Source organism: Ambystoma mexicanum, chromosome 12 (genome assembly GCF_040938575.1).
Source record: "Ambystoma mexicanum isolate Mex_15411 chromosome 12, UKY_AmexF1_1, whole genome shotgun sequence".
NCBI lineage: Eukaryota > Metazoa > Chordata > Amphibia > Caudata > Ambystomatidae > Ambystoma > Ambystoma mexicanum.
In genome coordinates, this window is record NC_090936.1 from 83119402 (window position 1) to 83140003 (window position 20602).

A 20602-nucleotide genomic window follows, 5' to 3' on the forward strand; every position below is an offset into this window, starting at 1 on the left:
TACAGGAGCTCACCAGACCTGCAAGGGAGAGAACCATGAGAGGTACTCCCAAGGAGATGATGAAGAAAGAGATCACTCCTGCTCCACTGGAGATGTCAGCTGCTGTCTCTAAGAAACTAGAAGGAAAAGGGAAACCTAAAACTTCTAAAAAGAACCTCACAGCCAGCACTCCAGTGCAGCCAACAAGGACTTCCCTGAGGTTGTCCAAAGTTACACCAGTAACTCCCCCTCCAGCTGAGGGAGCCAGGAACTCATTGGAGATTTGGATCCTGTTGACCAGCCTGAGCTGCAGGCTTTACTGGCAGAAGGTGGACCCAACAGGGCAGACTTCAGTAAGGGACAGAGAGAATGTCCAACTCTGGAAGGTCTTCGCCACCAGGCAGATGCTCAGGCTGAAGGGCAAGAGCCTGGGAAATATAGGTTACACTGGGAAGATGGCCTCTTCTACAGTGAACCAACGGAGTCTGCACCTGGGGACAACAAACGACTTGTAGTACCCCAAGAGAAAAGACCACAGTTCTTGCAGTTAGCCCATGAGATTCCTTTGGCTGGTCACTTGAGTTTCAAGAAGACTAAGGAAAGGCTCTCACTCTACTTTTATTGGCCAAAGATGGGGGCTGAAGTAGATAAGTACTGCAGGAGCTGCCACACCTGCCAGACTTCTGGTAAGGTTGGCTCCAAGAATGTGGCACGTTTAGTGCCTCTCCCTGTAGTGGGAGTCCCATTTGAGAGAGTAGGGATCGACATTGTTGGTCCCTTTGATCCTCCAACCTCCTCAGGCAACAGGTTTATACTTGTTGTAGTAGACCATGCTACTAGGTACCCTGAGGCAATTCCTATGAGAACTGTTACAGCTCTGGCTGTGGCTAAGGCCCTCCTTGGTATCTTTACCAGGGTTGGATTTCCTAACTAAGTAATCTCTGACAGGGGGTCGAATTTTATGTCCCACTACATGAAAGCCATGTGGAAAACCTGCGGAGTTACTTACAAGTTCTCAACCGCATTCCACCCTCAGACAAATGGGCTGGTTGAAAGGTTCAACAGAACCATGAAGAGCATGATAGGTGCTTTAGAGGACCCCCTTAAAAGAAAGTGGGACCTTCTACTGCCATGCCTTCTCTTTGCTTATAGAGAAGTCCCTCAGGAGGGAGTTGTCATGATAAGCTGCTAGGCGCTTGCAGTAACCTGCACTTGCACTAACCCACTGAGCTATCTTGTGTGTATTAGAGCCTATTCGAAGCGTGGAGGAAAATGCTGACATCAACCAGGCCTCTCGAACTGGGTGAGCCTGCATGCTTGCAAGGGGTTAATTGCGAAGGCCTTTCCTGAAGACATAAAACATCTAGCATTTGCAAGAGGCTCTACGCAGCCCTTGGGAGCCAGGCACAGCTTTGCACAGCTTTGCTCGTCTTCGCTCTGCGAGTCGGGTGCACTGATAAGGCAAGAATGTCAGATCTTCTCAAAACACAGTGCACGAAGCCTGGGAGCCAAGACTGGCTATTTCCAGTCTTCTAACTTTCCAAGCGAAAACATGTTTACTGCCCGGAAGGGTGAGCCTAGAAGCTTCTCGAAGAGCTGATGGGTCATGATGATTGACGTGCAGCCCCTAATAAGAGAACTATACTTGGACCAGGGAGGTAGGGACTCATCCTGGGCTGTTGGTGAGACGCGCATACCAAGAGGAACAGTGCCTGGACGACCAGCTGTGCACTATCTGGGCCGAGACTCCTAGCATCACATCCCCGCTCTGATGTAGGACTGTGGGGGCTTGGCCAGTCCTCCCCTCCTCTCCCAAGGAGTGCCGGGCACCTGTAGCGGCAAGGGTCCCGGGTGTGATCTGATCGTACCTTCATCTACATTTTATTAGGAGCGTAAGACAAAATAATTGCATATTCATCTGTGATTGACAATTGGCATTATACAGCTTGCACTTTCTATTTCCATATTATTGTAAATTGCTGCTTAGTTCTCATTAGACACTGTAGATAATAAATGCAAGCATCATATATTCTGTGTGATTGGCTTTTTTCCAGACTGAGTTCATTGTGCGTCTTAAACCTTACTTGTGTGGGAAGGTAACTAGGAGTGATTTACTTTGCACAAAGGGCTGGATCCCAGGGTGGTGCGGGTTCTGTTTATTACTACATTTGGCCCTGTGAGCAGGGTTTACGAGCACAATGCCGTTCTGGAAAAAACATGCAAAAGATGAATGCAATGGGGAAGATAGTGCACTCTGTCACATTCCAGGATGGCCGGCATCAAATGCTTGGTCGGGTGTGGCAGATATTTTGCATCGGTACTCGGCACCGAGGGCATGGGACATGCTTGAAAATGATGTTTCCCCGGTGGTAATTAGTAAGTGCTTGGAGAGTTTACAGCTTGAGAAATGCAGAAGGGAGCTAAAGGCAGCAGGAAACATAGGCTGGTTATTCCTGCAGGCGCTCAGAAAGGTGCATGAGAATGAATTGCTTAAAGATGCGCAGATTCGCAAACTAACAGATGAGATTTCCCTGCTCCAGGAGCAACATATCATTATGAGATAGACCCTTGAATCGTCCGTTAAGCGGGCTGATCAGATGGAGGACAGTGCACAAGCGCAGACAGCGGCGGGGCAATCCGTCAAAGATAAGGATTTGCGCGCTAATTAGGAAAGATAACTGGGACCCAAATTTATGGTCGGGTGAAGTCAGTGACAGCGAAACTGAGCAAACATATGACTGGAATGAATCTGTTGAAGTCAGGCTTGCAGAGTTAGATTGTTCTGACGAAGAGGAGCTGCAATGTGCGCCAAAGAAATGTGCTTACCCAGCGCGGCCGTTAATCACTAACAAGTCAAAAGGCCAAGCTGGCGGTGCAAATATTCAGAATACTTGGATTGTCCGCGATTATACACAGACAGAGCTTTTAGAGATTGCTAAGTTATTTAGATAGAGACAAGGTTAAGCACTTCTGCAGTGGTACCTCCGCCTCTGGGATACAGGTGCCGATGGGATCTTCTTAACCCCAGAAGAACTGTTAAAGATGGGTTCACTCACTACTAATGTAATGTTGGGACAGATAGTGCACGGTGCGCTCGGGCAGCAAGGCTCTCATTCCTTGTTTAATTGGCTTCAGACTGCCCTATTAACTTTGTATGGGAGTCCAATGGATAAGGAAGAGAATTGGGCCGGTTGGCAGTTACTAACTGAAGCAACAGATCAGCTTAGAGAGATGGCTTTACAGTGTGCACTGTACAGTGCAAATTTTGCAGGGCCTGACATGGAGTTGTTTACAGCTGGCATGCGCGCACGTCTGTTAAGAAATGCACCGAGTCACATGAAGGGCGCATTGCTCTCATTGCTGGGTCCAGCGCAAGGCAAAGCCATTGGTGAAGTGGCACTTCTGCTAGGGCAATTAGAAGGGCTGGATGTGCATAAAGCAGCGCGCCTAGTGGCTGCAAATAATGATTCAGAGAAAAAGCGTGGCAAAAATGTAAAGTCTGAAGAGAAAACTGACACTGTTGAGATCGCACGCAGACAAATGTGGGTGGACCTGCTAAAAGAGGGAATTCCAAGGGAAGAGATAGATGGTAAACCCACAACTGTGCTGCTTGAGAAATGGAAGAAATTGAGAAAACAGGGATCGGGAAAAACTAAGCCCTCTGCACCCTCTGAAGAAGAGGTGTTGAAGCCCAAAGTGCAAGCAAAAGGTTACCCTGATTTGGCAAAGGACAAGTGGGAGGTCCCAGACCCCATTTTTGATTGAAGGGCTGGCTCTGTCTTTGAATTATGGTTAATAAAGAGAACTAGTCCCAGAGACAGACGCCCTTTTGTGCCACTTACATTGTATTTAGATGAGAAAGTAAAACATGTCTTGGCTCTATTAGACACAGGAGCTGAGGTGACCATTCTGAATGGCAATCCCAGTAAATTATCTGGTCCCAGAGTTTTGGTCAATGGTTATGAGGGAGCAGAAACTGTTGCAAAAGCCTTTAATGTAAAAATGTCAATTTGCGAGGGATTGCCTTTCACAGCAAATGTTTTGATTGCAAATATACCAGAGTACATCCTTGGCATGGATGTGTTGTTGGGCAAAAGTGTGACTACAGATTTAGGTGAATTTGTTTTTGGCAATCAAAAAATCCATGTGAGAGTTGTTAACCCTGTTGTGGTTGGGCATGCCAAATGGTCCCCCTTGCATTTACCTCCTCCTGCTGAGCCAGAGTGCGTGAAACAGTACTGGTTGCCAGGAGGACATAAAGAGATTGGTGAAACTATTGAGTCATTGGTGAAAGCTGGCATAATGAGGCCGGCAGTCAGCCCATTCAACTCGCCGATCTGGCCTGTCCGCCGCCTGGATGGGGTGTGGCGTCTGACGATTGATTACAGCATTTTGAACAAGAAGGTGCCGCCCTTAGCTGCGGCGGTGCCAGACATCATCACTCTGATTGAAAACCTTACGAAAGAAGTGGGTGAATGGCATGCGGTCCTTGACCTGGCCAATGCATTTTTCTCCTTTGGTATTGACACTGAATCACAAGACCAATTTGCTCTCACTTGGGGAGACAGACAATTTACCTTTACTAAATTGCCCCAGGGGTATTTGCATAGTCCCACTCTGTGTCATGGATTGATTGCCAGAGACTTAAAGATGGTGCAGTTGGATGATGTATATATTGCTCATTACATTGATGACATCATGCTGACCAGTGCTGAGAAAGAACATGTAGAACAAGCTGCTGAAAAGTTGATCACACACATGCGAAATCAGGGGTGGGCCATACATCCCAAAAAGATACAGGGGCCTCCCCAAGAGGTGAAGTTTCTAGGTGCAATCTGGTCAGGGTTAGTTAAGAACATTCCCGACCCGGTAATTGATATGGTTCAGCAGATGGCTCCACCAGCAGATAAAAAGGAGGCGCAAAGATTCATTGGGTTAATGGGTTTTTGGAGAAATCACATACCTCATTTAAGCCTGATACTGAAACCCATTTACAAAGTCACCAGAAAGAAACATGACTTTACATGGGGCCTAGAGCAACAGGCTTCCTTCCAACAGGCTAAAGACGTGTTGCAAAATTATATCACTCTGGGGCCCATGACAAAAACGGATCCTTTTGAACTGGAAATTCTTGTCTACAATGACGTGGCTGTGTGGAGCTTGTGGCAAAAGCAAGGACAGAAAAGAGTGCCGCAGGGGTTCTGGTCAAGGAAGCTCACAGATCCTATGACAAGATACACTCCGCTTGAGAAACAAGTTGCTGCAGTGTACTGGGCTCTAGTTGAAACTGAAAGAATCACAGGCGAGCAACCAGTGGCAATTTGCACAGAAATTCCGATCATGGGCTGGGTGCGCGACACTGCTGCAAGCGGGAAAAGTGTCAGAGCACAAGACGCCACTCATGTCAAATGGAAATGGTATTTACAGCAATGTGCGAAAGCTGGCCGCACAGGGGTTTCCAGACTGCAAGAACAAATGCTGGAGGCAGTAGATCTGGAAGCGATGCCTGAACCAAACACCCCTGTGGCGTTGCCAGAATCTCCCTTCAAAGTCGCACCCGCCTATGATACATTGACAGAGAAAGAACAAAAGTCTGCATGGTTCACGGACGGCACCGCAAAGTATGATAAAGGGCAAAGACACTGGCAAGCTGTTGCATTCCAGCCCCACCGAGAAACACTGCTAATGAGAGAAGGTGTGGGAAGATCAAGTCAATATGCTGAGCTGCAGGCGGTGGCCTCCGTGATTGAACAGGTGAAGGAAACAGAGACTGCATACATATACACAGACAGTTGGGCCACATATCAAGGCCTGACACATTGGGCACCGGCATGGAGAAGAGACGGCTGGCAGATCAAGAACACTCCGATCTGGGGAGGGCCAGACATCTGGGAAAAGTGAGAGGTGCAAAATCTGCATTGGGCATGTCGATGCACACATGCCCCCCGACACCTCACTGGCTGCCCTGTTCAACAATGAAGTGGACCAAATGGCAAAGATTCGCCCAGTGACAACACCGCAAGAAGCTGAGGTGCTGCAAGGGATGGCGGATTGGGCACACCAAACCTCAGGGCATCTAGGGCAAACAGGAACTTATCAATGGGCAAAAAGGAGACAATTGCCCATTACCATGGATCAAGCCAGACAAGCTGCCTCCCAATGTTTGTGTGCTGCGAAGTGAAGCACTACCCTCTGGAGAGGAAGCCTCAAGGCCCTTTGAGAAGAGGTGAAAGAGCTGCTAGCGTATGGCAAGTTGACTACATTGGCCCTTTACCGCCCGAGAATGGAAAGCATTATGTGTTGACCATGGTAGACTCATACTCTGGACTGCTATTAGCTTATCCAGCCGCCCATGCAGATCAACGGACTACCTTGCAAGGCATGGAATACCTCATCAGACACTATGGCATCCTGGATGAAATCCAATCAGACCAAGGCAGCCATTTTGCTGGACACAATGTGCATGACTGGGCACTAGAGTAAGGCATAAAATGGACACTGCACATCAGCCGGTACCCAGAATCCTCTGCTCTGGTGGAACGTAGCAATGGGCTGCTCAAGCAACAAATAAAGAAGCTGACTAAGACTCACACTCTCAAAGGGTGGTCCAAACATCTGGCACAAGCGCTGTTTGAACTGAACAATCGTCCACTGGGAAACCGCCAGACACCCTTTGTGAGACTGACAAGTGAGAAAGTGGAATCCACAAAGACTCTTGTTGTGTGGAAAATCGACAAAGAAGCTAAGCTGCCTGTGCAAGCCACTGCAGGCAGCATCAGACCTGATCTATCTACCTGTGAAGATGATGTTATACCGGCGAGGCAAACCAAATCCATCTCGCTGGGTATTGGCATCAAATTGCCGGCTGGCACTTATGGACGCATTGCTGCACGATCCAGCCTGGCGAAACAAGGCATTGACACATTGGGAGGTGTGATTGATCCTGATTATAGAGGCACTGTTTCGGTACTTTTACATAATGCTGGTGCATCTGCAGTACCATTAACCAAATATGACCGAATTGCACAATTGATTTGTGAGCAAGCAGTTGTTCCCCTAGTGGTAGAGAGCAAGCAATCCCCAGACACTACATTGAGGGGGGAATGAGGCTTCGGTAGCACGGGAAAAAAGGTGTGGGTGCACCATCCTAAGAAAAAGCATGAGGCTGGGGAAGTGTTAAGTCAAGGTGTTGGAAGTACTTATGTTGTACTTTTGCATAATTCTGACGTGCCTGTTTAGTATGAAGGGGATGGGACTTACCTTGCTGTGGGTGTTCCTGGCCTGCCAAGCCAACGCTTTCTCTGTAAAGAATGGGTTGATGCAAGACGCAACACGGACTCTGAGAATCGCATGCACTACACCTGATGCTCCAGTCCTGCGTGATAACTACAACCGCACCGTAACCTGTGAGAAAAGCGTTACAAATGAGTATCCACATGGAACTGCAACAGTTCTAGATTGGCACATTGTCGGACACCTTTTGTCACTAACTCATATGACTGGTGCTTATGAAATCTTAGGCCCAAACGTTTCAGTGAATGGATCAAATAATTTGTTTGATGTGTCATGTTTCTTTTGCCCCAAGAACTGCAGCGAGTGTACTCGCCAAGATTTTCTGGACTATAACTTGACCAAATGCCTGTCATACAATTGTACGTTGAAACAGCCTCTATCAGATGGTAGTATGGTGTTTGTATCAAAAACCAATATTGTATATGGTAGGCATCCCACTTGGAGGATGGTGTTTTTCAAATCACACAAAGTAGAAACTGTGAACATGCTAGATTTTCCAGTAGTAAGACAACATTTAAATTGCAGACATGTGATGCACGCGTCTATCATTACAGAGGTACACTTGGACATAGATTTGTCACAAGGCAATGTTTCCTTAGTACTACCAAGCTGCTATAAATGGAGTCAATTTCTATGGCCCATCACCAAATTGCGCGTAGCTAGGGGGATAGATTCATTGATTGCGGGTGCAGCGGGAGTGGGAACGGGGGCTTTTTAAATGCTTTTGATATAGAAACTGTGCGCAACAAGTTAGCCACTATGGGTTCTGATGCCAGCACCGCTATAAAGCTTCTGGCCCAGTGGGGCCCATTGATCAGCTCTACCCTGCGCAACACTGCTACAAGTATTGGCAACTACTGGAAGTGGCAGAACTTCAGCTATGAAGACATTTTCTCTGCCATAGGGCAGGTAAACAAGACTGCTAAAGACACACGATGCATTCTATGGAAAACTTTGCTAAATCAGCAGGTGTTGGCTTTCCGCTCCGAATGGGGGCGACTATCTTCAACCCACTGGCACACAGAGCTACAGTTACCAGCAAACATATGGATTAAACCGCTTGCTTTTGATTGCATGAATAACACATGCCATGCGTTAATGCAAGTTAGTAGGACCGCTTATGCTCTAGAAATATGGTGTCCTTTTATAGTATTGCCTATGAAAATCAATGGTTCCTGGTGGGTTCCGCAAATACGAGGGGAATGGTTAGACAGCCAAAACTACACCATCCACAGTCACACCTGCATGTCCTGCGATCAGGGGTGGGTGTGTCCCCTAACTGGGAGGGTTCCGGACCCATGCATGCATCCCGTAGCAGGGGAGTGCACCTGGATGCAATATCACATTAATGGGACTGACATCTTCCAGATAGATCAGCATAAAGCTTGCGTAGTTACTAATCATTACTTGCTTATTAACAATTATAAGCTATTAGGGAATCCTCAAGTCTTTTGCGTAGATCAAGTTGTGACTATCTTAGTCATTGTTATTCATACCTTATATTCTTTAACCCAGTGGTCTCACACTACTCTGCATGCTGAGCTCACGCATTTGCTTAACTGGACTCTACCCTATGGGGTGATTACTGCCCGGCTTCATGTTATTAGACAATTTACCCAAACTGCTTGGAAAGATTTCCAGACGCTAGCTACCTCGGATATTTCTGCAGAGTGCAAGCTGATAATAGACAGAAACCAATTAATCAAAACTGCTGACCATCTGCAATCAGTAGGGACTCATCCTGGGCTGTTGGTGAGACGCGCATACCAAGAGGAACAGTGCCTGGACGACCAGCTGTGCACTATCTGGGCCGAGACTCCTAGCATCACATCCCCGCTCTGGTGTAGGACTGTGGGGGCTTGGCCAGTCCTCCCCTCCTCTCCCGAGGAGTGCCGGGCACCTGTAGCGGCGAGGGTCCCGGGTGTGATCTGATCGTACCTTCATCTACATTTTATTAGGAGCGTAAGACAAAATAATTGCATATTCATCTGTGATTGACAATAGGCATTATACAGCTTGCACTTTCTATTTCCATATTATTGTAAATTGCTGCTTAGTTCTCATTAGACACTGTAGATAATAAATGCAAGCATCATATATTCTGTGTGATTGGCTTTTTTCCAGACTGAGTTCATCGTGCGTCTTAAACCTTACTTGTGTGGGCAGGTAACTAGGAGTGATTTACTTTGCACAAAGGGCTGGATCCCAGGGGGGTTCGGGTTCTGTTTATCACTACAGGAGTAGGTTATTCTCCTTTTGAACTTCTTTATGGTCATCCGGTCAGAGGTTCATTGGCCCTGATCAAGGAGGGGTTGGAGAGTGCTCCTTCCCCCAAGCCAGTCAGAGTGACTGACTATGTGATAGGTCTCCGAAGGAGAATGTCACAAATGATGGCAGAAGCAAGTGATAACTTGAAAGCTGGACAAGCACTGGTCAAGCACTGGCATGACCAAAAGGCTAACATGGTTGAGTTTACTCAGGACCAGCTAGTTCTCGTCATGATTCCAACAAGGCAGAGGTCCTTGCAAGACAAATGGATGGGACCCTTCAAGGTTGTGGGTAAACTTGGAGAGGTCAACTATCTGGTGGACTTGGACAACCCCAAGGAGGCTCCAACAGTCTTCCACACCAACAGACTAAAAGCGTATGTCTCCAGACCTGATGTTAGGAGCTTTGCTTCTAGCATCATCAGAGGAAGAAGAAGAGAGTTTAGCTCTTCCTGATCTCCTCAGAGGCTTACCTTTAGACGAAAAGATTGAAGGAGTAAATCTCTCTTCAAACCTGACACCTGAGCAACAGGAAGAGTGCAAATCTATGTTAAATCAGTTTGCCTCCCTGTTCTCACTTTCACCAGGCTTGACCCCTTGGGGACAGCATGACATACTCACTGGTGACTGTCTGCCAGTCAAAAGCAGAGGATATCGAATGTCAGAGAATGTAAGAACCCACATCAAAGGTGAGGTCAGCAAGATGCTTGATCTCGGGGTAATGGAGCCCTCTACTAGTCCATGGTCTAGACCAGTTGTGTTAGTACCAAAGGCAGGATCTAAGGAACTTATATTCTGTGTGGATTACAGAGCTCTTAATGCAGTCACTAAGACTGATGCCCACCCTTTGCCAAGGACAGATGAGTTGGTGGATAGACTTGGTGCAGCCAAGTTCTTCAGCACATTTGACTTGACGTCAGGCTATTGGCAAATAGCCCTGACAGACCATGCCAAGGAGAAAACTGCATTTTCTACCCCAGTTGGCTTATACCAGTTTAAGGTTATGCCTTTTGGATTGAAAAATGCACCTGCTACATTTCAAAGGATGGTAAACCAGGTTCTGAATGGGATGGAGGACTTCTGCATGGCATTCTTGGATGACATAGCAGTGTTCAGCAATTCCTGGGAAGAACATGTGGACCACCCGAGATATGTTTTGCAGGCTCTTGGAAAGGCCAATCTGAACATAAAGGCAAGTAAATGCCAGATTGGGCAGAGTAAAGTGGTCTCCCGTGGACATGAGGTAGGAGGTGGAGAAATAAGGCCTTTGCCCAGTAAGATTGAAGCTGTGCAAAATTGGACAACACCTACTACTCAGACCCAGGTGAGAGCCTTCTTAGGCCTCACTGGGTATTACAGGAATTTCATTGAGAACTATGGGTCCATAGCTTCTCCACTGAATGTCATCTCCTCTCCTAAATTCCCTAAAAAGGTTAGGTGGAATGAGGAATGCAATCAGGCCTTTGAAACCCTGAAAAAGGCTCTTTGCCAAGCCCCAGTACTCAGAGCTCCTGACTATCACCAAAATTTCATTGTGCAAACAGATGCTTCAAATGTAGGAATATGTGCAGTCCTTAGTCAACTGGATGGGAAAGGAAGGGAGCACCCCATTTGCTTCATCAGTAGAAAACTGAAGGATCCTGAAACGAGGTGGGCAACCATTAAACGAGAGTGTTTTGCTATTGTGTGGGCTCTGAAGAAGTTTAGGCCATACTTGTATGGTTCTACTTTTGTCATTCAGACTGACCACCAACCCTTGAGATGGTTAATGCAAATGAAAGGGGAAAACCCAAAACTATTGAGATGGTCAATCTGCCTGCAAGGGTTTGATTTCACCAATGAGCACAGCTCAGGGTGTCACCACCAAAATGCTGATGGTCTCTGTAGGATGTATGTCATCGACTAGAGGTATGAGATTCATCTACGAGTGGATTAAATCCTCCTGTCCCTTAGTCTGGGGTGGGTGAGTGTTAGGGAGAATTCTCTGTTTAGACTGAATTTCCTAACCTAGTGAGTCCCCCAGCAGCTTTGCTAGATTTCTGGAGTTTGTTTTTTCTCCTGCCAAGGGTGAGACTCTTTTTCTCCCACTCTTGGACATGATTTATGGTGTTCCTTTGACTGTTAATATGTTTTATGGGCTATGGGGTCCTTTACTCCATAGGGTCTCATGTGTTTTTACTATGTGTGTTACACAGAACCCTCCATGCAGTGACACAGGGTCACCCCATATATAGTGACACCCCACCATAGACTCCATACCCCTGGACTGACTACTGTCTCCAAGGGCATGTAAAGTCACATTGGCTTTACTAGTCCCAAATTATGAACAGAAACCAGTATATTGTGGACGTACTGGTCGGGGCAATTCGATTGCCCCGGGGTCTGTTAGTCAGTCGAGGGGGCACGTCTCTGTCCCCCCCGATCGAGTTTTGGCTGGTGGCAGTGGATACTACTTTTTATATTCGACGGCAAATATATCCCTATGGGATTTTACCATTGTTCGAGGCTACCATCTTTAATTATTTAATTCTCATAGCCTCGAACATACCGCCGGTTTATTTATTTAATATTAATTCGCCGGTTGGTATTTTTTGCCAGGCCTCGATTCTAAAATGGCGTTTGTGTTCTCTTCTGTGACTCCAACCCAAGTCGAGCCCTTTGTTCCACTTTTGGCAGGCTTCTCCACAGAAGCCTCCAAATGTGGTGACACTCTGTCTGGGTACCACAGGGGGTGTGGGAGGGGGTTTAGGCACCCTGGACTGAGTTACCTTGGTAACTCAAGTCGCACTCTGGTGTGATTGGCCCAAGTGGTGAGCCGGCCGGCTCACCACTTAGCGTGTTCGATTGACAGCTAGGCTGAGTGAAAGGCGGTGTGCTGCATAGAAGCAGGGCTTTGGGGACTAGAACTTCAGAAGTCGCCACAGGACCTGAGAATCTGATGAGGAATAAGCTGAGCCGACCTGCTACGACGACACCACCGGTGGAGCCCTGCGGAACCGACTCACCACTTCCCGACGACAGAGAAGATCTCCTGGCTGGAGAGTCTTCTTCCCCTGACTGGTGGGCACAACCAGTTTACCTTCTTTTCCTTGCATCCCAGGACATCTTGTGGTTGAATTGCCCGTGCCAAGCACCCCGGCAACCGGTTAGCCACTTACCACTGGACCGCGAAAAAAAGGACCGCTCCTTTTAACTGAGAACTCAGCGGCTGGTTTCTTCCCTGGCAGTGCAATGGACTCCTGTCTTCCTCCCCGACGAGATCCTCTCTTCCCCCGGACGAAGCACCGACTTGCATCCGCTGCCAGGAACAACTGCCCCCGCTGGAGCATTCTCACCACTTTAAGGTACTGTGTCCGCCAGGCCTCCCTTTCTAAAGATTGCTACAAGGTAATAATAATCCCTTAACCTTCTGGACTGGGTTGGCCACCTTGACCATCTAACTGGTCCCTTTCTTTTGGTCCAACTCTTTCTGAACCTCTTCGAGTCTTTTGTGCACTTTTCAACCGTGTGACCTTGGACAATTTTCGTTCTGATCCTCTTAAAGTGGATCCGGCTTTCTGAACTCTAACTTCACGGTTTGACTCTGCCTTCCTCTCTTGCTGTGTTCTTGTGAAAGTGTTGGGATCTGTTTCAATTTATACTCTGCTTTTCTCTCCCTTTTAAAAACAAATTATTAGAGTGCCATCTGCGTTAAGCGCTCACCGCTGTCTGAAAATAAGTGGGGCTTTACTTAAGACTTGTCTAATATTCTTTTAAGGGAGTGTATATCTTTTAGTGACCGTGTTTTTGAGCTGCTTAATATTAGTGCCTGTGTGTTTTATTAGATGTGGTTTTAAATAAATAATTATATCTCTTTTACACCAAGCTCTGGTCAGTGTTTGCTTGCTCTACTGTGTGCCTATTGACCTATTATGAATACTCTGTATACTGCCTAACTCTTGAGGGACGTCAGACTGCTCAGCCACAGCTACCAAGTGAATCTGTGTGGTGCGGATTGCTACCAAGTGGGTTTACTACCAAACACCTGTAGTCTTAAATCTTTTGCAGTGGTCCCAGAGGGAACTGCACAGGTTTGTGCCTAACATGTATGATGACTCGGACCTCTATGAGGAAGTGCTCGAGGTGTTGCTGGCTGCATGTAGACCATCTACAAGATCTTGTATGTGTTCAGGTACGGAAGATTTGAGGCGTGGTGCAGGGAACGCAGGATTGACCCTATCTCTTGCCCCACTACTATAGTGATGGCCTTGTAAATAAGTTCCCCCCAACTCCCTTTGTTGTGCTGGACTGGGACCTTAATCTGCTACTGACATATGTGATGGCGGCTATTTTTGAGCCTATGCATACTTGTCCTTTAAACTTCTCTCCTTAAAAACAGCCTTTTTGGTGGCTATTACATCCGCGAGGTAGGTGAGTGAGCTACAGGCCTTATGCTGTAAACCGCCTTTCCTGCGGGTTTTTAAGGAGAAAGTCTCGCTCAGGGTAAGGCCTGGCTTCCTTCCCAAAGTTGTCTGAGTTCCACCTATCACAGTCCATTGACCTTCCTGTCTTCTATTCTCCCCTGCATCCGTCTAAGGAGGAGGAGCATTTTTATTGCCTAGATCTCAAAAGGGCACTAAGTTATTACATTGCAAGGACGTCTGAGTTCAGAAGAACTGACCAGCTCTTTGTAGCCTTTTCTTTAGCCCGTAAGGTCATGCCCATAACCAAGCAGACTTTATCCCGATGGATAATCTTCTGCATAGATCAATGCTACCAATCCACTGGGAAGAAATTACCAGTAGGCATCAGTGCTCATTCGACTAGGGGGGGCTCAGCTTCAACAACATTACAGAGGGGAGTCCCTGTTAGGGATATTTGTTGCGCTCCGACATGGTCATCCCTTCATACATTTGCTAAGAACTATAGTCTAGATGTGGCTTGTACAGCCGATGCGCATTTTGGCAGGGCAGTGCTGAAACATTTTTTAGTCGAACTTTCTGCCCGCCTCCTTCATCTACTGCTCTGAGAGTCTTTCAGATGAGGAATCAGTGGGAGAAAGGCAATCCTTTGAAAGAGAAATGACTTAGTGTAAATTTCTTTCTATGAATTCTTCTCCCGCAGATTCCTCATCTCCCCTCCCATCCATCCCGCTCAAAGTCAGTGGTTGGTGCGCTTCTCCTCTTTAACGATGACTTGGTTATGGTCCACAGTGGCCATTTTCTGTCCGTATTAACCCGTTGTTATCTCTCTGTTTTCCTATGCCGCCTGGTGAGCTCGGGGGAAAATGGGGGAACCTGAGGTGTGGGGCGTAGTGACGATGTATATACGACACCTGACGTCAGGTCCAGAGCCGACGCTCTGATGCTGAGCAAGACGGATTGACTGCTGAGTCGAGGACCACTACACCCCCTGTCGAATATTATCCAAAGCAGCAGAGTAGAGCTGGATGGAATGTTTATCAGATGAGGAATCAGCGGGAGAAGAATCCATAGAAAGAGCAAGTTAGTTCCTTTTCTTCCTATTGTAGGGTTCCTGAATCTCTGTTACACTCTTCCCTTCTCTTTTATAGTAGCTTAAGTTCCAAAAACATTTCACCCATTCCCAGGGTGCAGTTTCACGTATGAATTTGGGCTTCCTGGTTTCACAGGTTTGTTCTCCCCAAGTGGGTCTGTTTTCTATGCTCTCTTTCTTATCTTTGAGATATGGATATGGGTGGGCCTTCCCTTTTCCCCAAAGTGATAAGTCTCCAATTTAAAGGAATAGTGCGTTCAAAAATATTATTGTCCTGAGCATTCTGGCATGTGGTTTTAAGCAAACTGTGATCGATCGTAAAAACATTTCCTATGCATCGTACCTTAGTTTCGCTCACTTTTACACATGTGAAATCAGGCAGATGGACGTGGCCATCTTGTGCTAATCTTATCCATTGCCGCATCCCCCTGAATTGAACTGACCTTGCAGCACTAAATCATATCCCCGTCCCTGAAGCTGACATCACTATTCCTAGCGATATTCTCCACCTATTTTCATGACGTTAGTGTGCAGCGTAGCCAAACGCGCCCAGTCATCACCTACGTCTTAACCTTAGTTGACGCAGAACCCAGAAATCAACACACACATCCTCTCACAGCACAGCGTGTCCTTAATCAGAATAGAAAAAAATATTTTTAAAGGAAACACCAATACTCTGCAATTTATGATGTGCTTTTATTTCACAATAAACGCTCTGAGAACATTCGCCAATTTCCATATTCAACAACATTTCTTATTTGGTTGTTTTTGAACATCAAATCTTTATCATGAGGCACACAGTGTTCTTTCGCTAGAAGAAGCGCATTGGGCGCACCTTGAATCGCAAGGCTTCGGCATCAGCTTCTTGCAAGACCACCGTAAACAATGTCAGGTTGCTCCTTGTCGCTGGTACCGCAAAAGCGCATATCAGTCTGGGGCGATCGTCCCACATCAGTGTCATTTTAAGCCAGCCATTTAGGTGCATCTGCCACTGCCTGCTGAAGAATCCGTCACTGGGTATCTGGAAATGATGACATTTGCAGAAAGGAAAGATGTAGCTGTGTAGAAAACATAACAGATATATATCTCAGTAGCTGTTCTTTATTCTAATTGATCAATTTACCCTTTAATTCTGCACCGGGTGAAACCTAATAATGAACACAAACCAGAAACAGTGAAAGCACAGAGACAATATCGTGGAAGGTTGGAGTCTATGATGTGCTTGAGAGGTTAGTGCTGTGGAGTATGTTTAGCTCGCAATGGGATGCGGATGCGGAAGCTGACGGAAGAATTCGAACAACGCATAGACGGCATTATAATGGGATATTAGCAATGAACTTGGCGTTGGTGGAACCTGGGGGAACACAGACGTGGACTCCATGCATTTCGGTGCTGGACTACCCATGTGTCTAGGACAACGACAAATACATACAGGTTGTGTTGGCGGGTCATCAGAATATGCCTCAACCAACAACCTATTACAATGTAAGTCAGCAATACCCGTCAGAAAATGAAACCGTGACTCGTTCGTCTATAAACTAGTTTACAGTAAAACACAGTGCAGCCAAAATCATACTTTGAAAAGTTGCATTTTTCTCTTTTGCAGTTTTAAATGTCAAAACATTTTTCTTTTAAACGGGTGAAATAGACAGAATCGGAATGTGGTTTTTAGGCTGGGTGATAGATGCACATCACAGGGATAATATAGCAGTGAAAGAGTGACTCTAGCTGAAGAATTGAATGAGATTTTCAATATGGAAGGAGATTCGGTTTTGGGAAAATAAAGCAGTTAAAAGAGAAATCTGTTGGGGAAAGGAAAGGCCAAGTTTTACTTATACTAGATTATCAATACTAGATTGTTAAAGAAAGACACGGTACGCTCCAAGGTTAATTTGCAACTTAACCTTTTCACCCCGCGTTCAGCTCTATGTGGGAATTACTTAAATTATTCAAAATATGACTAGGAATCTATGCAATACAAAAATGAATGGAAGAATTACGCTAACACTAGAAAATCAAAGACAGGATGCACATAGAATTCAGACTTATCTTAACCAAGTTATTAGGGTATGGATGGGATTATTTGGAGGGTAGGACAATGACAAGCTATCAAGATAGGGTAAGCTATGTGTTGTTAGGGGATGGGGAAATAACCACGATCAGCGCTTAAATTGGGAATTTCAGACAGCCAACCAGGTTCTGGACTCAAAGGCTCTAGTCACTGCACGGCGGACTCTCCTGGCAAAAGACAGCTGGTCAAAGGTCTGGTCACGGCACAGCGACGCCTCAGCTGGATGGATCGGGTAAGCAGGGGACACTGGAGAATCCCAAAGCAGGCTCAGCCACCTTTCTCCTTTCTCCCTGAAGTTAGTGGAATTTTGTTATGGGGTTTAGTGTTGAAGGGTGGTTCTGCCTGGATCAACTATCCCTTTTCTGGCAGTGGGGTCTGGTATCTTGCAGAGTGAAGGAGGAATATCTGGATACGCAGGCGCTGGAAAATTCAGAAGAGAGTCTGTCCCCTCCTGTGATCTCCCCCCCCCCCCTTATTTATAAGAAGGGTGAAATCACAGGGTTTTTTTGTTGGGCAGAACTAAGCTAGACCTACCCCTCAGAACCGGATAGGTGAGCCCATGTTGGTTGCCTCCTCAAGGAGGGGACTCAGTTTATGGGGGTGTGTTTTTATGAGGTGCAGAGTCATCCCACAGTCATTTTTGCCAAAAATCAATTTAGACATAAATTGCTCCTTTTTACAGTTGTGGCACTTTTACAAATTACATAGGCAGATTGCATATTTCAGACAGAACATGGTATTCCAACTCCCAAGTTTGTAGGACTTTGTTTCGCCCTTCTAATAATTTGTCTTGCTTTTTAGTGGGAACCGCTTCACCCAACATCCCACAAATGTAGGTATGTGTACATATCATAGAGCATATTTCCATTCATTTTTAACGTTACACCATATGTACTTTTCCCATGATTCACATTTCCTGGTGTTTCCGTCCCATATGTGCTATGGACAGCCATGATATCTTGTTTTAAAGCCACAAAAATTACCTTTAAATTGTAAAATTTGTACATTACTGCGTTGCCTGGTTATAGAAATAAATGTCTTACAGTTTATCAATAAAAACAGTCTTTTAAGCCAGATGGGCTGGCCCTTTGTCCTCCAAATATGGTCATGTCTTTCCAGGCTACCACCAAATGTCAGTTTAACCCAGAGCTGCCGTGGAGTTTCTCAGTTTGAGTGAATGGTAGCTGTCTCAGTTTGAGTGAATGGTAGGTGTCACTTCCAAAAGTAACACGTAGGTGTTCCATAATCTATTGTCGCAAGCTGGAGCACAGACACAAGTCTGACAAGCGTGTGAGATGCATCCTCTTGGCCATTCAAAGTTTCCAAGGGCAGAAAGTAACACGTAGGTGTCCCAGAAATGTATTGTGGCTCCTTTTGGGGTGAGGCCACTCCTGTTGCCAGCACATAATCATCCTTTGAGGCCATGCAGAAAAACTGCTTGGCTGGTTCCCCAGTACAGCCAACGCATTTATTTACGTATTTATTTATTTAGTTTTCCTGCGCCCAAAAGGCACGGCTGTTAGAATAAAACATCATATTATATTTTAACCAAACCCCCCTCACATTTCTAGGCAAGGACAGAGCCTTATTCAACATTACACTTTTAAGATGGATATTTGTCTTGTTTGCAAAAGCCCATTTGAATTCTGCTGCGAAGTCCCTTTCACATTCGGTTTTCTCTTCCCTCTGGATTCCAAACATTGTTTGCAGCCCTAGTCAGTTTCTCCTACACAGCAGCAATTTGTTCAAGGCACAGGTCTACTGAAATTGACATATGCACAGAGAGCTAGGGTTTCTTTTGAAGCGTTTATTTTTGACACTTTGTAGCGAAAGTCAAGCGGTTTTGTGTACGGCTAAGGGTAAAGTTTCTGGTGATTTCCCAGATCATGCCTGACACAGCCTGTCATTCAGTGAGAGATGCTTTCTTTTTCTAAAGCACAACTGGAATACGACTGGGCATAGTTGGGCCTTATTGGATCTGAACTGTATATTGTTTAACATATGAAAAGGGCATCAGGGCACCATCATTTTAAATGTAAAATATTTCCTTTTTCAAAGGGACTTTTTAGCTAGCAGCAAAGCATCACTACTTTTCAATTCTCTTCTTTGGTGCGCATAAGGAAACACACTGGAAGCCTTTCTCGGTGGGTTCCCCGTTCCCTCTTGCCCAATAGGTGCTTGGCAAGACAGTGCCGCCATCATTTTGTAGCTGCAAAACGCAGTTTTGATGCGAGGCAATGGTGCTCAAAGGAGCCAGCGCAGCCATTCTGCTGGTAACTGCTGAAGTGCAGCTTTGAGATAGAGGGAAATTCTGCTAGGTGGGTAAATGTATCACGCAAGCCCTACCTCCTTCCACTCCGTTACGCACAGGGAGCTTTCCCTGCGTCTCTCAGGTTTTTGCCCCCTCTCAGCCTCCTCTCTCTCACTTATTGGACTTGTATCACTTTTCAGCCTCCTTGTTGCAGTCCGTTGAATTTAAAGGGATATCTACCATTTCTTGTCGTTCATAATATAACTTCACGTTATCTTCATGAGTATGATAACAGTTTGGTATACTGTATACGTCCATATAAGACATCACTTGGGGGCCATCAGGGAGTTCCTCAATGGAAAAGGGAGTCCTTGTCCCCAAAGGGGAAGTCTCTCCTGGTGCGGTCCCACTTGCCTCGACCCCTATGGAGGATCTTGCAGAGCGTGCTCACCTCCGTAGCTGCCTCACAGGGGGCTTCCCCTTGGGGAGAAGGAACAAATTCCCTCAATTCGTCAGTGTCCATTAGAAGAACAAATCACCTTTTGTAACGTTCTCTCTGGTGGACACAATTCCTCTCACAGATTACTCATTGCCCTCCCACCAATCCCTCTAATGGCACGATCATCAAAATAGGTTGATGAGTGACCAATCCAAGCTATGTCTCTGTTTCGCTGTCCCTGCCTAACTGGTGTGGAAACAAGTGCATCAGAAGAAAATGGCTGGCAGCTCTGTACTTGCAGATCGATGGCGCCTCCTCAGCACATAATACCAATGGGAGGTGATGGTAGAGGACGGAGCTGAAAAGCACCACCTACCTGCTGAAAACAAGTTGTCTGGCGCTGAATGTGTCAATTGCGATATTTTAAAGATGAGGAATCTGTGGGAGCAATTATGTGTCCACTAGAAAAAACATTGCCATAGGTAAGTCATTTGTTCTTCTGTTTGGCAGAATTAGCACCATCTTTAAAGCTGAACTTGTAATGAAGGGCTGAGCCTTTTCTGATTATCTTGCGTCTATGGTTTTTCACTAATTTTCAAGTAATGTATGCATTTATGCAGCTTTCCAAATCGAAACCATGTTCTCATTTTCTTGAAGGTACTGGTTAGATGCAATATGAAGGTTTTAGGTTTCTTGGAAATAAATACACCCAAGGAGTCAATCTCCTGATTTCTATCATCGCAATTCACTTGCAAACCTGTTTCCTTCTGCAGTGTGCCCTTTCTCTGACCAGTAGACCATGCTTTGGT

General features: G+C 46.1%; 1 protein-coding gene across 2 annotated transcripts in view; it reads left to right on the plus strand.

Annotated features, from left to right (window-relative positions):
- GSAP (gamma-secretase activating protein) overlaps positions 1–20602 on the plus strand; it is a 2819616-nt gene that overhangs the window by 1957732 nt on the left and 841282 nt on the right. The window lies entirely within an intron of this gene.